The sequence below is a fragment of the Vidua chalybeata genome, chromosome 2 (assembly GCF_026979565.1).
Source record: "Vidua chalybeata isolate OUT-0048 chromosome 2, bVidCha1 merged haplotype, whole genome shotgun sequence".
Classification (NCBI taxonomy): Eukaryota; Metazoa; Chordata; class Aves; order Passeriformes; family Viduidae; genus Vidua; species Vidua chalybeata.
The window spans coordinates 87,612,092-87,632,159 of NC_071531.1; the positions used below are offsets into that span (position 1 = coordinate 87,612,092).

Below are 20,068 nucleotides of genomic sequence, written 5' to 3' on the forward strand. Positions count from 1 at the left end.
TTCCCACTTCTTTGCTGCTTCCTTCCCATGCCTCTGGATTTTTTACATCCTGTTTGTCTTCACCTACATTTCAGGACAACTCACCTGGAGAACCTGGTGACATTTTGCATACTTTGGTGGGTTTTTTAACAATATGTGATGGAATTGAACCCCCCGAGGTGTCTCCCGGAAGAGCAATCTTTGGCCCTCATTGGGGCAGATATTTATCACTGTCCTCCCTGAAGGATTCTGAAGGCAGAAAGGATTTTCTGCCACAATACACTGTTGGTCTCTACCCTTAGCTTTTCCCCGCAGAGCACCACGATCTAATCTTTCTCCTCCCAACACCATAACACTTTTTTTTTCAGACGTGTTTGTCATAGTTCTTTCTTTCAAATTGCATTTATTTCCCTATGCTGCTACTCAAATTCATCCTCATAGGATCAGATTTAGGAGTCAAAGAGGCATTACTGTGCCATTTTCAGGTTATCTTTACATTTCCATGTATGTATCATTAATGAAGGTGAATTTTAGTCTCCCCTTTCCCCAAGGGCCCAGGCTCAAATAACCATTAAGGTATTGGCTACATGTGAGAGGACCCCAAATACCCTCTGACTCTGTGGTGGTAAAATGTTAAAGGTCATTATGAAAGAAAAGCTGTATAATTACATGTTTTAATAACATTAATAAATTATAACCTACATATCCATTTGTTTATTATACTGAGTTTTTATGTATTTTTTCTTCACTTGTATAACAGAAAAGTTTACTGGTATTTTAATTTTGAATTCCTAATCCAATAAAAATCCTGCTCTGACTCCTGCAAGAAATCAGTCTGCCAAGATTAGTCTCAGTGTTATGATAGTTATGAATCTGGTCATGCTGGTCCTGATTGTTCACAACCTAAACTAACAAAGGGTTTAAAAGAAACAGACTTATCGGACCCTGTATATTTAGTCATATCTGAGTTCCACAGCTGCGGTACTCTTTATCTTCACATTTAATTCATCCTATGTCTGCAATCTGCTGCCAGTTTTCCAGAGATAGGGAATCATGTCTTTGGTGCTCTTTGTCTCCATTTAAGCTCAGCTCTTGAAATTCCTTGCTACAGGTAGGCTGCACCACACAAAAAGACACTGCCAGGCCAGAGCTTTACGCTAGAGCTGCTCAGCTGCAGAAAGATTGCAATATCAGAGGGGTATCTATGAATTCTAAAAATATGAAACAAAATAAAGAGTTTGATCTCTTTTGAATTTAAATTTTAACAATAGCAACAAACAAGAAAACCCAGCAACAGCTGTTAAAAGTGCCGTCTGTTAGACTTTGGGGACTAAGTTCATTGCAAAGTGTAATAAACTTCGCTATCGCAGGACATTTTTATGGCTTGTGGACAACATGGCCATGAATGCAGAGATAACTGAGTCTAAACGTGACTTTGTGTTCAGCTACTCCTGCTTCAGGCTGCTGCTCTACTGCAATTCAGGGTCCATCTCATGTGTGATTGTGGCTGTATGTTTCTGGATCTTTGTTGTGCCCTGAGTTTGCCTCATGCCAATGAAGAGATGCACGTGGCTGCAGTGTGTGCCAGCCAGGCTGCCTGGCCCTGCAGACACCCTTCATTCCATCCAGAACTGGTATTGTCCCTGTCCTGTGCTGCCCTACCAGTGCAACATGGCAGTGTGTGCCTTTAAGGGTGTGCATCCTCTTTCAGAGACAGAAACTCTGTTCCTGGGGCTCTACAAAAGTAACTGCTTTCACTGTAACATACTTTACTGTGTCTTTTCCAGGACTAGTGAAATCTCTGGGAATGACTCTAGTTTATCTGCTGGCAGGATGTACTTGGAAGCTTAATGGGCCCCTAGACTAACTGGTAGGTATATACCTCCTTTTTGGCTAAGAATTTTTAGCAATAAATTTATTATTTAATTATTTGTATTCAAAAATTTTGTCTGAAATATCAAACTATTTTGAAGTGTGACTGAAAGGATCTAAGAATCCAAATATTTTTTATAGTTGGATATCTTCTAGAATGGGTGAAAGATAACTCAAAAGTACCAGCAAGTACTTACTGCTGTAAAAAAAAAAAAAAAATTGGAGCTGAGGACAAATAAAAGAATTAGCAAAGCCATAACAAATATGAGACAGACATAGCTCTGGTATCCTCATCTGCTTTAAAGTCCTTTTTGCTAAACAGTTTAATTTCAGTGTGTCTTATCAGGCTGTTCCTCCTGCTGAGAAAATCATAAGTTTGAATAGGTAATAAAAGTAGATAACAATGATAACAAAGCCATTGTTCAGCTAGACACTTTGGTGTACATTACTGTAACAAAATTATATTTTTTGCATCTGTGTCAACTGAAGGAAAGACAAAAAATATTACATGAATTGAAGTCAAAAGCTGAAACTGCAGAAGTGATTCTTTCTAAAATGCTGAGCAAGCATAATGTGAGGGTTTTTTGATTGGAAGTATATGTGCCACTAGAGGTCCTTCATGATCAGATTATGTTTTCCTCCACAGCATTTTGCGAGGGCTTTTTCTATTCTTTTATCCATGGGATATATAAGAATTATAATTTCTAAAGATATTAGAATAATAGAGGGATCTTATTGTGATTAAGCCTTTTCTGGGAAGATACCAATACAATTTTTCAGATAGCATTTATTCAGTAAAAGCTCTTGTTTTATTATGAAATAATAAATATTATTTATTTTTACTTCAATAACTGCATGTTTTTAAATTTCCAATTTTTCATCGCCTTATACCTCGTCTTCAACATAATCACTTTTCTTTTAGAAAAATAAAGGAAGGAAACAAATGTCAAACTAATGAGTGAAATTAGGATAAACAACTGGAACAATAAAACAAGATGTAAGGTAATTTTTCTCTGCTCTGTCATTATTTTCTTAGTTAGAAGAAGTTGGTATAAAACGTCTGAACACTGTTTTGAAGAACTGTGCAGCCTTGGTACTGACATTAAATTTATCACTACAGAACACAAAGTTATTTATTGGGAAACTAGTAACAAAGATTCATAGCTCGTTAGTTGGAGATTATTAGGAACAAAGGCAAAGAAATACTTGCTGTTCCTGGGATGGTCATGAGCTGGAAAGGCCTAAAAGCTGCGCAAAGGGCAAATGGAATCACAGAGTGCATCAACTGTAATCAAGACAGGGATGTGTTACACTGTACAAAGTCCTGGGGGAACTTTTAATGAAAGGTAGGGTATGTGCTGGTTACTCATTCGAGACAAATATGCAGAAAGATGCAAAAAGATCTGTGGGACACCATGGGTTCACTGCAAAGGCCCTGATAGCCAAAAGATTCCTTACTATCCTGTATCTTAAAAAAAAAAAATCTGCAGATGAAGGAAATCACTATTTTAAAATTAAAATATTCTAATATTCCCTAAAATTTTCTAAAAAAAATTTATCTGATAAACATCACAGTAAGATATTCAGTGGAAAAACACACCTTATGTCTGCACTGCCATATCCTGGAGTGCAGGGGTCATTCTGCTGTCTCTACCAAGCAGGAAACGTGAAGAAAATGTGTTTTCACATTGTAATGTCAAAGAACATAACTACTAAGTAAAAGAAACTGAATGAGGAGGGGTGAGAATTTCAGTATGTAGTGAGGTTTATTTATGAGAAAATATCAAGAACAGAGTTTAGGTCCTTGATTGTCATTGAAAATCACCAGCGCCAACAGAAATGGTAAAACAGATGCATTTTGAGGGCAATCAGTACAAGGTCACACAAGTCTATGCATCTGTAATTCTGATCTCACACACCATCCTCACTTCCCACTCACCTGAAATATGACCCCCTGCTTGCAACTGTACCCATACAAAAAAAAACCAACAAAAAGAAAAACAAAAACAAGTAGGGTTTTGTTGCAAATTTCATGTTTCCAAGTGTAACCAACATGAGAGTTACTTTCACTAATAACTAGCAAAATCTCAGAGGACTTTGGTTTTGTACCCAGTCCAAACAGAGCTCCCTCAAATCTTTAACCTTCCATCACTGACACAAGATATATAATATTTAAAGAGCTGGTGCTATAATGTCCAGGACAACTGGAGATTATAGCTTCAAGCCATGAGCTCAATCTCAGAAAGGCAGATATAATAAAGCCCAAGGACCATCAAAATTTAAGCCTATTTAGCACATGCTGAAGGATTTTTTTTTTTTAGATCAAAACTCTCTGTCCCTGAAATAAAAGAAAATATTCTTCAACCCTCTGACATATTTCTTTCTCTTAAAAGAATTGTGTTCTCACAGTGGTTTCATGGAATAGCATCTAATACCTCTGACTCTGAATCTGCAGGATCCAGTAGGTCCTTTATAACAGGCATCTTCTGCTCTTTGGAATTTACAGAATAGTTTGGGATTTTGGTCTTAAAAAGAAAATCACAAAAAAATAGTCTTCTTTATTACATTGACCCCATTTTTTAATCAGAATACCCTATGACACTGCATTCACCTTTGCTATTAGATGAAAATTAAAATCTGTGTAAATTGAATTGCAAAACTTGCCAGTTTGAGGTCTTTCTTGATTAAGACTGTGTACAATTAATTTCAGTTTACTTGCTTGTCTGTGATGGGATATTATTAGATAATTGAGACTAAACTTAGAGTAGTGAAGGCCAGAATCCACAATTCCCTGCATGAATGTGAATGCCAGACTTTGCATTGTGTGGTTCATCTTTAAATCTTAACACTCAAATACAGACTAGGGCTGAGAATAGACTAACCAGGCCCCCACTAAAACAGGTTTAAGGGTAGGATAGTATTTTACAAGTAGGTGAAACCCCTGTTTCCACTCCCAACCTAACAGAAGAGTTGGGGCAATCTTTCCATGATTGTTTTTACACCTTACTGGCACTTTTCCTTCACACCTTAATGAAAAAGTTGAAGGTAACATCATGTAAGACAGCATTGTGATGATCCACCACAAACAAAACATGGATTCCAGGCAGAAGAAACTCTTTAATTAAATCAACCAGTGTAATTTGAAAAGAGTTTAGCCAGGCACACAGCAGTTCATCCAACTGGATTTGCACTGTTGCAGATTTGGGCTGCATCAATGCAATATTACTAAGAAAGGTACCCAAGGATATATCAAAAGATGTTCACAAAATTGCAGAGTAGCTCGAGTTGAAAGGGATCCCTGGAGGCTATCTAGCCCAAACCCTCGCTTAAAGCAGGGTCATCTTGAGCAGGTTGTTCAGGATCCTAGCCTGTTAAGCTTAAATTTCTCCAAGGCTGAAGATTTTACAATTCTTTGTGTTCTTCTTCCAGTGTCTAAGAATGCTCACAATACAATAGATAATAAATAAATCCTTTTCCCTACTCAGAAATTCCCTTGTTGCAAACCATGATTGCCAGCCTTTCTCCTTATGCAGTGTGCCATCGGGAAAGTGAAGACTGCAAAAAGATCCCCCTTTTCATCTCCAGCTTCCCTCAGCTTCACTTGGCTGTCATATGTCACCAGATGACACAAGGAAAAACGACGCACCACAGCTTCGGTCACGATGAAGAGACTAATTTATTTTTTCTGACTCCAATCTTTTATAGTTCTCAAAAGATGCCAGTGGATTGGAGGGTGAACGTGTCACCTCTCCAATGACACTGGACAAACTACTTGTACATCAAATTTCTCTGCCTCTATGAAAGAATGCAAAATAAGTTGTTTACAGAAAGTTGTGTAAGAAAGTTCTCTACAAGAATGTAAACTCAGAAAGCTTTAGAAAACTCTTGATAACCAGGGCGACAGTCATATGCTGCAGACCCCTGACTATCTCCATTGCTGGATACCCTCCTAAATGCCATTGTCGTTCTTTTGCTGAAGAGACCAAACCTGAACACAGCAATGAAGGTGATCATGCAGAGTGATTTCAGCAGTTTTAATATTATTGTCTCAGAAACATGGATTCTGCCAGGTCCCTTCTGAAGACTTACATTCTCCTACTGACCTGCTGACTCTTCATTCTTTTTGTGTACTTGAAAGAAGTGTTACTTATTCTTAGGACAGACTTTGTTCTTAAAATAAAGACATGCCTTCTGACATTTTAAATCATACTGGGAGGAAAAGCGTTCTGTAGAAGCATATTAGGTGTTACATAAGGAAAAGCAAAAACTGAGTATCAGCTTCAGTATGGAACTAAGACCAAATTTTTTTTCTTCCTTTTAGTTTTTGGCAATCCGACAAAGCACAAGTAATACCAGACATTTGAATGGTGTAAAATAAAACTATTCTACACAAAAAAAAAAAGATACTGTAGAGGAGAGATACTATACAAATAATGCAGAGGTATACAGTTTTACTTTTTTTTTTTCCTAAAATTCCTACATATCCAAAAGCCATTTCATCAAAATTTCTAGCTTGAAGGAATTTTAGTTAAATAATATTTTAGTTAAATAATAAATTATTCCTTCTCAGAAAAATAATTATCTTTTTTCAAGATTTTTTTTCAGTATTAAGTATATAAAGTTGGGGGGGGGGTAAATATGTCTGTTCTTTTACCAATGTTGGAGTTTAGGACTTTGTATTTTTATTCTGAGCAGTTCCTAAACATTTTCTTTGAGCGAGGAGAGAGAGGTGATGGTTTTGCAAAAGTAGAATAAAAGCTAAAGAGGTTAGGTTTCAACGAGACCTGTGGGGCTGCATTCCACTCTCTGTTTTAATCTTGGCAAGGCATTCCACTAATGAGTAAATGATGCAAGCTGCACCTTCATTGTAGCACTACTTCAGTTGAACTTTCACCTTGTGGGAAGATGTCAGAAGACATTTTCAAACTACGGTTTAATATATATTCCAAGGGAAATTTTTTAGTTGTTTTCAAAAATTGACACAAAATAAGCAATACTAATCAGGTGTTTGTTTGCTTGTTTGTTTTCAATATGACTGTCAGAAAATCAGGGTCTTTGAGACACTTGCAGAAGTTAGTTACCAGGTTAGGAAAATATCAAGTACCTACTTAGCTTCATGTGTTGAAGTGCTTTCCTACACATTTTTCACCAAGAAGTGTAACCAGATCATTTTAGTCATTCCTATTCCTATTATGATTTCATCATAGGACTCAGATATTTTAGGACTAAGATTGATCACAGAATTCTCCTTATCTGATAGCCTTAATATATAAGCAACCTTAGTAAATTGAGTGTTATGTTGAAACGTAAGTTAATGAGAAGGATATTATTCATTTGAGGGGGGAGGTTTAAAAATATATGCACTTATCTGAAAGCTTAGCTGTTTTATGATAAAGCATGCTCTGTGTTTCAGATTTTTATATCCTGTATAACAATGTAAGGTAGTAATAAGTTTGCAAATCATAGCATTGAACAGAATTTTATTTGGTCTTTTTCTTATCTGGTCTTACCTTCTTAGAACTTTTTGTTACCTGGTCTTCTGTCCTAGAAGCTACAAGTTAGGTCTTTCCACAGGAAATACAAAGGCAGAGAGTGTGTGTCCAAGACTGAACAACCATGGTGTAACAGGGTGTTATGACTGTTGCTTTTTCATGCTGTTTGGGTATGATAAATAAAATATCCCATGCCAGAAAACTGGCATTACATCTGTGAAAGAGGAAGAAGAATGGCTAGACTGATTTACAGGAATCACTTGCACACTTTATTACTAAATCACTATTTTATGCAAACTGTCATTTTTGTTGTGTGCCCTGTTTCTTTGGTTTGCATTTCTTTTGTGTGGGATCTCTGTTTGGCACACACATTTTTCATGTCCCTCCCTCCCCAGCAACCCTTGATCCATCACTATCTCTTAGTCCACCACTACCACTCAGCCCACTTATACCACGAAACCCTTTGTCAGCCTTGCCCAGCCCTCTAAACCAGCGCTGTCAGCATTATCAAACCATAACTTTAGCAGTCACATCAAATGTCTCAGATTACAGCGACCAGTTCCAAGACCTGATTCCATTTTCTGATTCTATAACCAGTATGTACAAACCAATGATTGTTCAATTCTCTTAGCATGCTAAGGAGGGAACTCCTGTTATCTCCATTGTATTAACAGTGAGCTAAAGACTTTTTCAAATAGCTCTGATTATTTTTGTATTATGAAAAGGCCATTGTGTTTCCTGGAGCTGTAAATAGTACAATATCTCAGACAATGCCCACTTAAGAAAAAGAACTTCCTAAATTTGTAGTCAAATATGCACTTACTTGTGTTTTGACCTATCTGGAACAGTCACACCTTTTCCCGTTTCCTTACAAGTCAGTCAGAACTTAACCAAAAGAAAGAACAAGGCATTCTGCTATTTGGAAATCACAAGCCGGATTTTGATTTGAGTTAGAGTGGAATAAATTCAGGGTGGCTGCCAAGACTGTACATATACATCTGAACTCCAGCTTTGATCTAGTCACACTCTATTTTCCTTGCATAGAAAAATAACCCAAATCAAAGGACCAGGTAACTGAGCCTGCCAGCTGGCTTTGGCTAGCTGTAACTACTAGATGAAGACAAAAAAAACCGCCAAAAATTGTCTTTTCAACTGTTTGACATAAATGCATCTATTTGAATGAAATAGAAAACCCTCAATGTTTAAAAATACTAATGACACTCAATAAATGTTGACCAAGCTAAATAGATTTTATCTTCAGGTCTGGCTGAAGAGAGCTGGTGATTGATCTGTAATGACAAGAGACCTGTGTGTGTTTAGCACCTCCCAGAAAAAATGTACACAGGCTGAACATGTTTATCCTGTATTCCCTCTTAAAAGCAGCTGGGTAATTGTCTTCTAGACTATTTGATAATCTTGTATGGACAACTGCTTGTACTAAATAACATTCATTATATTGTTTCTGTTGAGGCAGTAACCATGATACTGTCATTTCCAAAGACACCACCGAGGAGAGAGTAGAGAACACATCCTAATCACAGCAATTGGAATTTATTCCCAGGAAAAGTTTTTTATAAAACGGATCCATCTATAAACCTGTCTGTGGGTATGATCCTGAAAATCAGTGAGAATCTCCTCAGCACCAAGGGTTTTTTTCCTTTGGCTTCAGCAAAAAAAACTGTCAAATCATTTGGGTTTTTTCCCATCTTAAAGTGCCCTTGGTGTATGCAGACACATACATCTCTGGCATAGCACATAATGGGCACAACATGCCATTACAACTGCTAGCCAAGTTTAATTACTAATGCAGCCACATAAACCTAGTGTGTTCCATAGAACCCAATGAGCTAAAGACAATGTGTTTTAAGACAAGGTATAGGTTTGGAAGGTAAAATGTAGAAGTTTTTCTGTAATCTTGTGTTAAAATGATAGAATTGTAGGATGGTTGAGGTTGGAAAAGGCCTGTAAGATCACAGAGGACAACTGTTTACCTGACCACTGTGTTCACCACTAAACCATGTTCCCAAGTGCTACAGCCACACTTTTTTGAACACTTCCAGAGATGGCGATTGCACCACTTCCCTGGGCACCCTGTTCCAATGCCTGACCACCCTTTCAAGGAAGAAATTCTCCATAATATCCAGTAGAAGCTTCCCTTGGTGCAGCTTGAGACCATTTCCTCTTGTTCTGTCATTTATTACCTGAGAGGCCAACCCCCACCTGGCTTCACCCTCCTTTCAGGCAGCTGTAGAGAGCAGTGAGGTCCCCCTGAGCCTCCTTTGCTCCAGGCTGAACACCCCCAGCTCCCTCAGCTGCTCCTCACAGGACTTGTGCTCCAGACCCTTCCCCAGCTCCATTGCCCTTCTCTGGACACGCTCCAGCCCCTCAATGTCTTTCTTGCAGTGAGGGGCCCAGAACTGAACACAGGATTGGAGCTGTGGCCTCACCAGTGCTGAGTGCAGGGGGACGGTCACTGCCCTGCTCCTGCTGGCCACACCAGTGCTGATGCAGGCCAGGATGCCATTGGCCGCCAGCGCCCCACGAAGCGCTTGTTCGCCAAGGCCGGCGCCCAGCTCCACGCAGCGATCCCAGATTTCCAGGCCGCGCCCCCCGGCAGAGCCCGAGCGCTGCCGCCGGCGGAGGGCGCCCCCTGGCGGTAACGCGGCGCCTCCGCGGGCCGCAGTGACGGCGCCGCAAAGGTCCCTCGCAGCCTGGAAGAAATCCCCGATACTTCTGTGAAAAACGCGTGTTTTATGGTTGGCTTTTCGCAAATATTAAATTGAATACTATATGTATTATGTTATATTGATTAGAAGTGCTGTGTTAACATTTTAATGGAATGGTAAATGTAGTTCTGTAGTTAAAATGAAGCTTTAGCAGTTAAAATAGAAACTGTGTATGTGGTGGTTTTTTTTTTTTTAAGGAATGAGATACTCGCTTCGAGATAACAGTCACAGAATACCTAAATCTTCCAGAGAATAGGAATTTATGATTTTCTTATCAGAAGAAGCTAATTTCTTCAGGTCTTGCTCAGACCGTGGGGATTAAAAGAAGTATTTGACATATACCAGACAGAGTTTCTTGTTTTAAATAGAATGTATGCACCATCATTAAGTATATATGAATATGCAACAGTGTATTGTTTTAAGGGTTATTCCTTTGTTCACAAAGCATGCTTGTCATGGCTTAAGTGCCCGAGAGCATCCGGACATCCGTAATTCTTTGCTTTTTATTGTCTTGTAATTGTCCTAACTCTAAATTTTTATTACTCTAATTGTATTACTATTTTTATAACCATTTTATTATTATTAAACTTTTAAAAATTCTAAAAACAAGTGATTGGTGTTTTTCACACTTCCAAGCAAGAAAGGCAACGTGCATGGCAACATGGTAAATAAGGCATTCAGAGCTTTTTTTGTCCTCAACCCTTAATAATGATAGACCTTGGACTGCCCTGTCCCCTGAATTTAAGGACCACGAGTGTGGGAACAGTGACCTTCCTTTAGTGGACACTGAAATTGCAAAGGAGCAGCTCTGCTGGTGAATGCTCACAAATCCGTGGGGCCTGATGAGATTCACACCAGAGGTCTGAAGGAGCCTGCAGATATGGCAGGATCCCCCTTGATCATCTACCAAAGGTCTTGGGAGTCTGGGCAGGTCCCTAATGGCGGGATGTTAGTTCCACCTACAAAAAATTACATGAGGGAACACTCAGAGAACTACAGACCTGTTAGTCTAACCTCAGTTCCTGGAAAAAAATATGGAGAAATTATAGTGGGCACTATTAAAAGCCATTTAAAGAAGAATTTGTAGTCAACATTGGTTTACAATTGGTTTATTACTTCTTGTTTAAGTAATTTGGTATCTTTTCGTGATAGGGTCACCTCCGTAGTGGATGAAGGGAAGGAGTGGATATAGTTTTCCTGGATTTTAGTACAGCACCCTTCTGGACAAGCTGTCCAGCTGTGGGATGAATGGGCTCATGGTGTGCTGGGTGAAGAACTGGCTGAAGGGCAGAGCTCAAAGTGTTCCAGTGAACAGGGCCACATCTGGCTCGCCACTGGTCACCAGTGCTGCTCCTTCAGGGCTCAATTCTAGAGTGAGTTCTGTTCAATATATTTGTTAATGGTCTGGATGCAGGAGGTGAATACACCATTAGCAAGTTTCTGATAATGCCAAAATGAGAGGTGCTGCTGACTCTCTCAAGGGGACAGGAGGCCCTGCAGAGGGATCTATATAGATTGGAGCATTGGGCTTAAAGGTGATTATCACACTTTATTCCAGATTGGTGTAGCCTTATCTTGAGTGCCATGTGCAGTTCTGGGCCCCACATTTAAGAAGGATGTGAAGGTCCTTGAATTAGCTTGTCTGTTTTGGAGAAAAGGAGGGTCACCAGCAGCCTCATCTTTCTCCACAGCTTCCTGAGGAGGAGAAGTAGAGAGGAAGGTGCTGAGCACTTCTCCCTGGTATCCAGTGGCAGGGTGTGTGGGAATGGTTCAAAGCTGTGCCAGAAGGGGTTGAGATTGGATGTTAGGAAGCATTTCTTCACCAAAAGGGTGGTCACATACTGGAGAAGGCTTCCTGGAGAGGTGGTGAGTGCTCCAAACCTGTCAGAGTTTAAGAGGCATTTGGATAATGCCCCTAATAACATGCTTTAACTTTTGGTCAGCTCTGAAGTGGTCAGGCAGTTGGAGTGGATGACCACTGTAGGTTCCTTGCAGGAAAAATAGTCCTAGTCTATTTTATTCTATTCTAAAGCTCCTATAACAATTACTGGGGGGATGGGTAAAGGCAAGTGTTCTTCTATTAAAAAGCTCTCTCTGCAATTTTAGGTAAATATTAACTATTTCTTTGGCAATGTTTGATTTTTAAAGAGTAAAGAGCAGTTTCCTCTGTATATTTATCACACTCATTTGGCATGCCAGAATACAGCATATGTTTTGAGGAAGAAAAAGTGGTTTCATTGACTGCTTATCCAGGAAAACCTTTAACATTCATTGTCATACTCTAAATGTTAAGATGTGAGTTGTGCCAAATCAATAATAGACTCAGAGGGCACACTTGTGAACATTACAGATACACAGATATTATGCCATTGTTTTATGGCATGGGTATATTTTAGGAGCTGTGATGATGTTGGACATACTCCAGAGATTTTTCTTTAATTTCTCAGCTTAACTAAATTTCCAAATTCTGTCTCTGCACTTGCACACTGCAAATAAAATTTGTGAACTGAAGCTTCAGCACTTTTCTACTGCAAGTCATTCACAGTGACCTTTTGTTGGTGGATTAAATGGCTGTTGCACATGCAATACAGACAAGTACTCTTCTGAACAGAGGCTCAGTGCATCCACTTCTAGCATTAGTGTGGTGTACTTTGTGCAGAACCACTTATCTGCAAGTGCTGGAGCTTCTTTCTGTGTTGTGAGAGAAACCTTTTGGCTTGAGGATTGCTGCAGCTGGTAGTCCAACAGAGGCGAGGCTGCTGCAGCTCCCCGTTGCCAGATGCAGTAAGTACTGGGTGGGCTATTCCTTGTATTCCCAACAGTCCCACAGAGCGTGTGTGCATATGTATATATACACAGCTGATCACACCACCAGAGGCACAAGCATCCTAATCCTGCCTCCTCTTTGGCAGTTAACGGGTTTTTTAATTGTAAAATAATTTTTTTTAATGGCCATGGAATGAGTACAATTCAGGCACTCTGTCCAGTAACTGACCCTGGACCCTTGGCCTTCCACTTTACTTTGCTTGACCCCACACAAACCAACAGCCTACATGTGTGTACTATGGATCTTCCCAGTAACTGTCCCTGGCTCCTCCTGTCTCCCCTCGACTCACACTCAGAGACATAAACCTGCAGATGGGTCTCATGTTGACCACTGACCTCATAGCCTCTCCAGTGGTTGGGTTGGATCTCTTGGGACCTCCAGGAGCCAACTGTCAGACCACTCTGATCTCCCTGGTATCCAGCCTAGACCTACAGCTTCTCTATTTTACAGCTTCCAAGCCTCTTGTCCTTCTCACCAACTAATCTAACTTGCTATTTGCAGGTGTGCACACACTGATATACATCTCTTCACAGCACACAATCTTCACCAAAAAAAGCAGCATCCTCTCTCAATACAAATTTATTTCATCCTCACTTGTTCAAATCACACTTCTCAGGTGGGCTTTACAAAGGTGACTAGAACAGGAGTTGCTTTTTGCTTACAGCATCTGGTAGTGGTTTCTTTCCTTGTCACTTCATGTTTCTTATGCTTTTTGATTGCTGCAGTTTGGATTTCTCCCCAGACTGTAGTCCCCTTTAGTGCAGTACCTGCTCCTGCAGGGATGCCTTCATGGACTGCAGTCATCTCAGGATGTTTCTGCACCTATGCCTTCTTGTGTGTCAACACCTGTACTCTCACAAGTCTCCCAGCAGCTGCTTTATTAAATGTGTTTCACAGACATGCTGCATGCTTCTGTAATTGGTTTCGGTTTTGGCATGGTGGTGGGTTGGTGGTATCTGTTGCCAAACCAGCTGGAACCAGCTGTGGCTGAAGGGTAGACCTGGTCCTACACAGTTTACCCCTGTAGCCCCACTGCTACCAAAACTCTGCCAGCTATGCACAGTGTAGCATTTTCTTTCCGTTTGTGGCGACTCTCAATCTTTAGAGTTAGGAGCTGTGTTTAGGCAGAAGCATTCTCAGCCTCATCTCTCATCTCTCATTTCCCCAGCCGTTCACTGCCCTCCAGTGGATAGTGCTGCTTGTCAGCTTTGTCTGCCGTAGCATATACGGCAGCTTTAAGGTGTTTCCTTTCCTTCCACACCACATCCTTTAGCAAATAAAAAAAGAACAACATGCATGTGAGTGGCAGTGTTCCAAGTTTGAACATTGAGAATCCCTTTGAATCCCAAATGTCTTTGATTGATTCCTGCAAAATCAGAGCTTTTCTTTTGAACCCAGACACATTCTGGGGCATAAGAATTAAAGGAGTGAGAGCAAAGATGCTCAAATGATATTTGAGAGATCCCAGAGAGGTGTTAGGGTGAGGGTTTGACATGTTGATAATAGTTTTTCTTTTCATTCCTGTTGTCAGAAGGTCTGCTGAGTTCTGTTTCAATTCGTAGTGTATTTTACCTGAGATGAGGAGCAGGACTTCACTGATGGAAGGCTTGTCTGTATTTCTTTCTAAAGAACTGTCTAGCCTGGGGTACAGGCATATTCCTGACACTAACTAATGAAATCATTAAATGATTCAGAAGGCAGAAGTGAAACCCTCTTGGGAGGATGGTCAGGAGCTAGTTCTTAACTGGACTGCAAATAAACCCTCATGAAAAACACCCTTCTTCCCTCTGCACAGCTATTGCCTCTCCTTCTGTTGTCCCATTCCCTCACACCATGCATTGCACTTAGTCCCTTCAGTGAGGCAATGGCCAGTGCAGACACTGGGATCAGTGTGTAGTGGTTCCTCCATCAGCAGCAGTCCCTTTTGAGTCATGCCAGGTAGGCCCTGCTCAGGCATGGTTTTGCTATACTCCTGGTCATTCTGCCCTTTCTAAAACAGATGTTTCAGAGGTGCTACAAACACATCTGGTGGCTCAGAGCCACCAAGAAGCTTGGCTGATGTGCTCAGCTGTGGCCTGCAGTGGGTCAAGAGGAAACTGGCTGTGTCCAGTGTGGCTGTGACCTTCCCACAGAAGTTCATCCCTATAGCCCCTTCCCCAACCTGCTGATTATGTTTAGTAGACAGATATATGACATTTTGCAAATGTTATGACTTCCCTGTGCCATGGGAGAGATGGTGCAATGAAGTGGAGCAGTTGGGCAGGCTGGCGTGGTTTCATTCACAAGATCCTTGTTCTGCAAGGAGACATGGTGCAATCCTGAAGGAAGCATGAGTGGGTCAGTGTGGTTGTTCCTGCCATGCTCTGACATCCTAGCACAGGAACATGGGTGGGTCTTGGGTTTCCCTCACTCTTTTCAGCTCCCTGAACTCAGAAGCTACAGATACAGTCCTGCATCTTGGAGCAGAGTCATAGAACTTCCCTCCCCAGGGTCATTTTTCAGTCGCCTCCAGTTACCCAGTAACCTTCCGTGTCCTTACTTATAGGATTGGTTAGAAAATACCTCATTGATGATGACACCACTTGTTTTCTGATTTGTTGTTGTTTCCTAGTTCTTGCTTCAGTTACTTCTGGATGCTTTTCCATTTCCTGGTGATCATTGGCATATATTGGCTATCTGTGTCCTTGAACACACCAAAGCCATCCCCCACCAGGAATGGAGCCCAGGTGAAGGCCCAGCCAGTGCTGTCCTTCAGCACAAGCATACTGACCAGTAACCTACTTACACAGGTCTAGCTCCTTTTGTCTTCTTTCTTCTGTTTTTTCATACTCATTCCTCCCAGGTCAAATTTGATCTTTCCCTCTCCTGTCTTTGATCCTTCCCCTAAACATCCCATAGTAAGTCTTGTAAAAACCCAAAATGTTCTTTCCAACTTCTCATGGTGAGTGCTATGGTCCTGTAGGCAGTAATTCTCTCTGTGTCTCTAAAGGCGTTGATGGGAAGTGTCTTCAATTGACTCAGCTGGGGGTGCCACCCCCAACCCACAGGGCTGGTGGCTCCCCTGTTCCAGCCCTTAAAACAATCCTGCCAGGAGCTCATTCAGCTCTGGTGCAGTTACTCGGGTTCCCCTGCCTGTCATTGTGTCTCTGCTCCTTTGTGTTCATGGGAATGAGCCTTCAGTTCACATAACCTAGTCTTTACCTAGTCCATAAATGCTATACTCATTTAGGTTCACTTCTTGAAGTTCTGTGGGGTAAAAAGTCTCTGAATAGCTCTGTGACAGTAGTCTGTTAAGTGTAACCCCTTCTGATGATTGCCCTAACTGTAAAAATTTTGTACACTCATTTCTGCTAATTCCCTTCTACAAACTTCTTATTTGTTCTAAATATCCTCATGTGATGTGTGCTTTTTGAGCAGAGGCACAATCTCTTAAGTTTATAAGAAATTTTATTCACTTTTAAAAGGGTTTAAATTCCCATGAATAGAGGGAAAGCTTCCTGTCCTAAAGTCACTCAGTCTACCTCCAGAGTAAACAAGGTGAGGCTTCAACTGGAAGCAGAGGATGGTGTTCTGGAAGAAAGACATGGGGCCTACTTCCAGTTGCAAAACCTAAGACAAGCCTTTACACCAGAAGCAGGACTGCAGGGCAGCTGTCACTGTTTTTTGAATAAAAGCTGTCTCTGATCTACACCATGCATCCCATGGTCACGAGGAGATGAGGTGTGATACACAGTTTGCCTGAGCAGATGGATTAGTGGATAATGATGATTCCTGATCTGCAAACACATCCCACACAGATCACAGCTTCAGCCCCACCAGTCCTATACTGGTAATCCCAGAGGAACAGGCCTCTCATTCTGACTGGTTGACATGCTGGGTCTATGGATGACAGTGTAGCTTCCATGCATTGCAGCTCTTGTGCTTCAGCTCCTACATGGTATCAGATGACCTTGTGTGATGTTGCTCCCAAAGGACTATCAAAAGTGTCCAAAGGACACTTTAACAATTTAATACCTTTCATATTAAATCACTGATATAAGGTGGCAATGGCTGTGCTAATCACACGGCCTGAAGCCAAGCATCTTTGACTTCCTCCATCCCATAGGCAAATTATTTGTTCCCACCAGAGTTTCTATAACCCTCCAGCCCTCCATCCAAGTAATGTACAAGAGAAGAAACATTACCTGTGCTACCAGCTCATTCTGGATTCAAAAGTTCAAACTGGGCAGATGCTATCATAGCTTATTTGTCTGGGCAATTCTTCCAGATACATTAACTCAGCAGAACTTACCATACAGGGGAATTCTTTGTTTAATATTTGCCAGCAGTGCAGGGAGACTTGTTTGCCTGTCCCGAATTACCTCAGCAATTACATTTATGAAGGCAGTTAAAAATAATACACCTCTTAAGAAATTATCAGAGATTGTATCTGACCAAAAGTGGGACTCTGTCAAAAACAGATGACCATGATAGTGGGCCATGACTTGTAGGATTCCTTTAGAAATGCAGTGCAAACAGAAGAAAGTACCTCTTTGATCAATGTGCCCAAGGGGTCCATGGCACAAATCTCAAACAAAGAGCATTCTTCGTTAGTAGAAATCTAGATTGTTTCACACCCTAGCATTTCCCAAACAGAAAGTAAATGTAGCAGACAGACTTTATCAGAGCAAAAGATGCATAGAATCCTTGAAGGAACCATTCCAAGTGACAAATGGAAGAGTGAGGCAGGAGAACAAATAATTCACTTGTTTAGTATCATAGAATAAATTTCCATTTGAGGTTTGGTTCTTTATCTCACCTAAGGCAATGTACTCCTGCCTAAAGACAGGTTCTCAGCCAGTTTAGGCATTATCTCTGACATGTCAATGAGCATGAATTCACTTTAGTATTTTAGTGGAGCAGGTTACATGTTCCTGTATTTTCCTGATGGTTTACTGCATTAGATGTGCTTCTGTTACTGTGGCTGTCTAAGATGCCACCTTAGATGTCTAAAATGGCAAGATTTTCAGAGCTAGATACTTTCTATTGCTCCTGGAATACACGGATGTTTGGGAGGGAAATACACTTCTTGTAGAGCATCTTATCTAGGCACAGCAAAGACCAAGATGTGAGTAATTGCTCTGAGTATAACATAATATTCCTAACATTTTGAAAGAGGAGATAATTGGCCAAGAGGCTTCAGACAATGATGGCCCTATAGTTCAGGTACACACTGTTAACCAGTGTGAAATACAGAGCGCTTAAAAGTTGATGAGATTTGAGGAAAAGTATAAAAATATCTAATGCTATAAAGAATTTGCTGAGTAAATACCCAGTCCTTGATTTTTAGTACTCTGTTAAGTTAGGAATTTTTTCCCCCAGGCTTGTCTTTGAAATTATGTCGTAGTTACTTCTGGAAGATCAGGTCTGAACAGTTAGGAGAAGCTTTTCTTGTCCCAGATGGGTGTTTCTCTTCTTCACTGAAACTGCCTCTGTGAGTTCTTTCAGCTGTCGAGTAGTTTCACTTGCATCATCTCCACAGAGCCATTTTAGTGCCTCACAAAGGGGACCTTAATGTAAATATTTATTTAGTTATTTATTTTGTTATTTTTCTATAAGTCCATTCATGGATTCTGATCACTCAGTTGGTCAAGTTGTTTTTTTTTTTTCCTGAGGTTAGTATGATGTTTTTCTATGCACATATTTATCTCAACAACATAAGGAACACCCTCATCAAACAAGGACATCTTCTAAGATGTTGTCATTTAAGAAATGTCCTTCCCACCATCATGTGAAACCTAGCTGGCTTGATGACATCTAAGAGGAAGGGAAGTCACTGCTAATTAGTAGGGAGTATCCCACCTCCAGTACTATTCTATCAAAAGAAAACAGCCTGCAGAAAAAAAAAAAAAAACAACCCAATAGTTTGCATCTGTTGAAACCTGCTCTGTGAAAAAAATCAACAGCTGTATCAGCCTCCAGATTAATAGCCTAGGCAATTAAAACAGGCATGGATGGCATCTTGCATCCAGACTGGTCCCTCAGTTCTCTAAGGTCCTTGGGTGGCAGCAGAAGGCATAGTCACAGGCTGTCTGGGGTTAAAAATCTATTTCTTTCATCTGTGTTTCTCTAAATTTCTATGCAAGCACATGAGCACATTCTTCAGGAGTGCTGTGGTCTATGTAGTCACTTACCCAGTCACCAGTGTTGGAGAAAAATCCATGCCGAGTCAAAAATGTAACAAGTTGAGGAATTTTTAGATTGAAGCATCTTGGATTTGCAGCTTAGTGTAGTCATAATGGTGAAAATGGAGAAGATATGGAAGTTTAGGGTTGTTTTGTTCTTTTTTTTTTCCCCAGAATTTAGGTTTGATTCACCTTCCCTGGGAAGAGCAGATTGAAGCCATCAATACACAAGTGATAGGAACTGTCTGAAGGATAGTCAGGTTTGAGTTGCTGCTTTAACCACTCTGATCTAACCATCCCAGCTCCTCAAAACAGCAGTTTCTGGTTGCTTCTTCTGACTGCTGGTCTGAGATCTTTGTGAGACCTGCATGCTGTCAGGGCCTCTGTACTTAACAGTAAATATACAAAAACTGAATGACTTGGACATAAAATTCACCCACCGTGTTCTCTTCAAAACAGACAATACAAATGCAGGTTCTTTAGGTAGCATTGATCATATGACTCTCAAAAGATCACAAATTAAGATAAAAGTTTTTGCTTTAGATATTTATATGCCACAGCCTTTCTACAATGACAAGTTTAGCTAGACAGACCAGATTCTGGAATCCTAATAATATTTGGAGACATATTTAGCTCAACTGTAAATGCCCTGGGCAAATTGACTTTGCTCACCTGTTAGGAATTAAATGAGCTGTGTAGCTGATTAGTGTGGGGTTCTTCCAGCCCAGATGTACAAAGGACAGCAATCTGCTGTGTATCTGATCCAGGTATTATACAGTGAAAACAGCCCACTTGAAATTTTTCAGTATTCACATTTGGGAAGTATCAGAACTACTGATATCATGTACCTTGAACCTCTGTTTCACATGCAAATACTTCTTGTATGTAAGTGTCACTTTTTTCTGAACACTTAGGAAAGATTCCCAGGAATCACCTGTAATCATGTCCCATGAAGAACTGCAAGAAATTTACTGATTTCAGCCTTATGAGGGTTCATTTATCATTATC

The 20,068-nt window shown here is 40.5% G+C and overlaps 1 long non-coding RNA gene across 1 annotated transcript; it reads left to right on the forward strand.

Annotated features, from left to right (window-relative positions):
* The first annotated feature begins 26 nt into the window (after positions 1–26).
* On the forward strand, positions 27–2,853 carry LOC128784581 (uncharacterized). Its single transcript, XR_008429546.1, has 3 exons — positions 27–116; positions 1,767–1,849; positions 2,774–2,853. It is a non-coding gene; the product is annotated as an uncharacterized LOC128784581 (long non-coding RNA).
* The last annotated feature ends 17,215 nt before the right edge of the window (positions 2,854–20,068 follow it).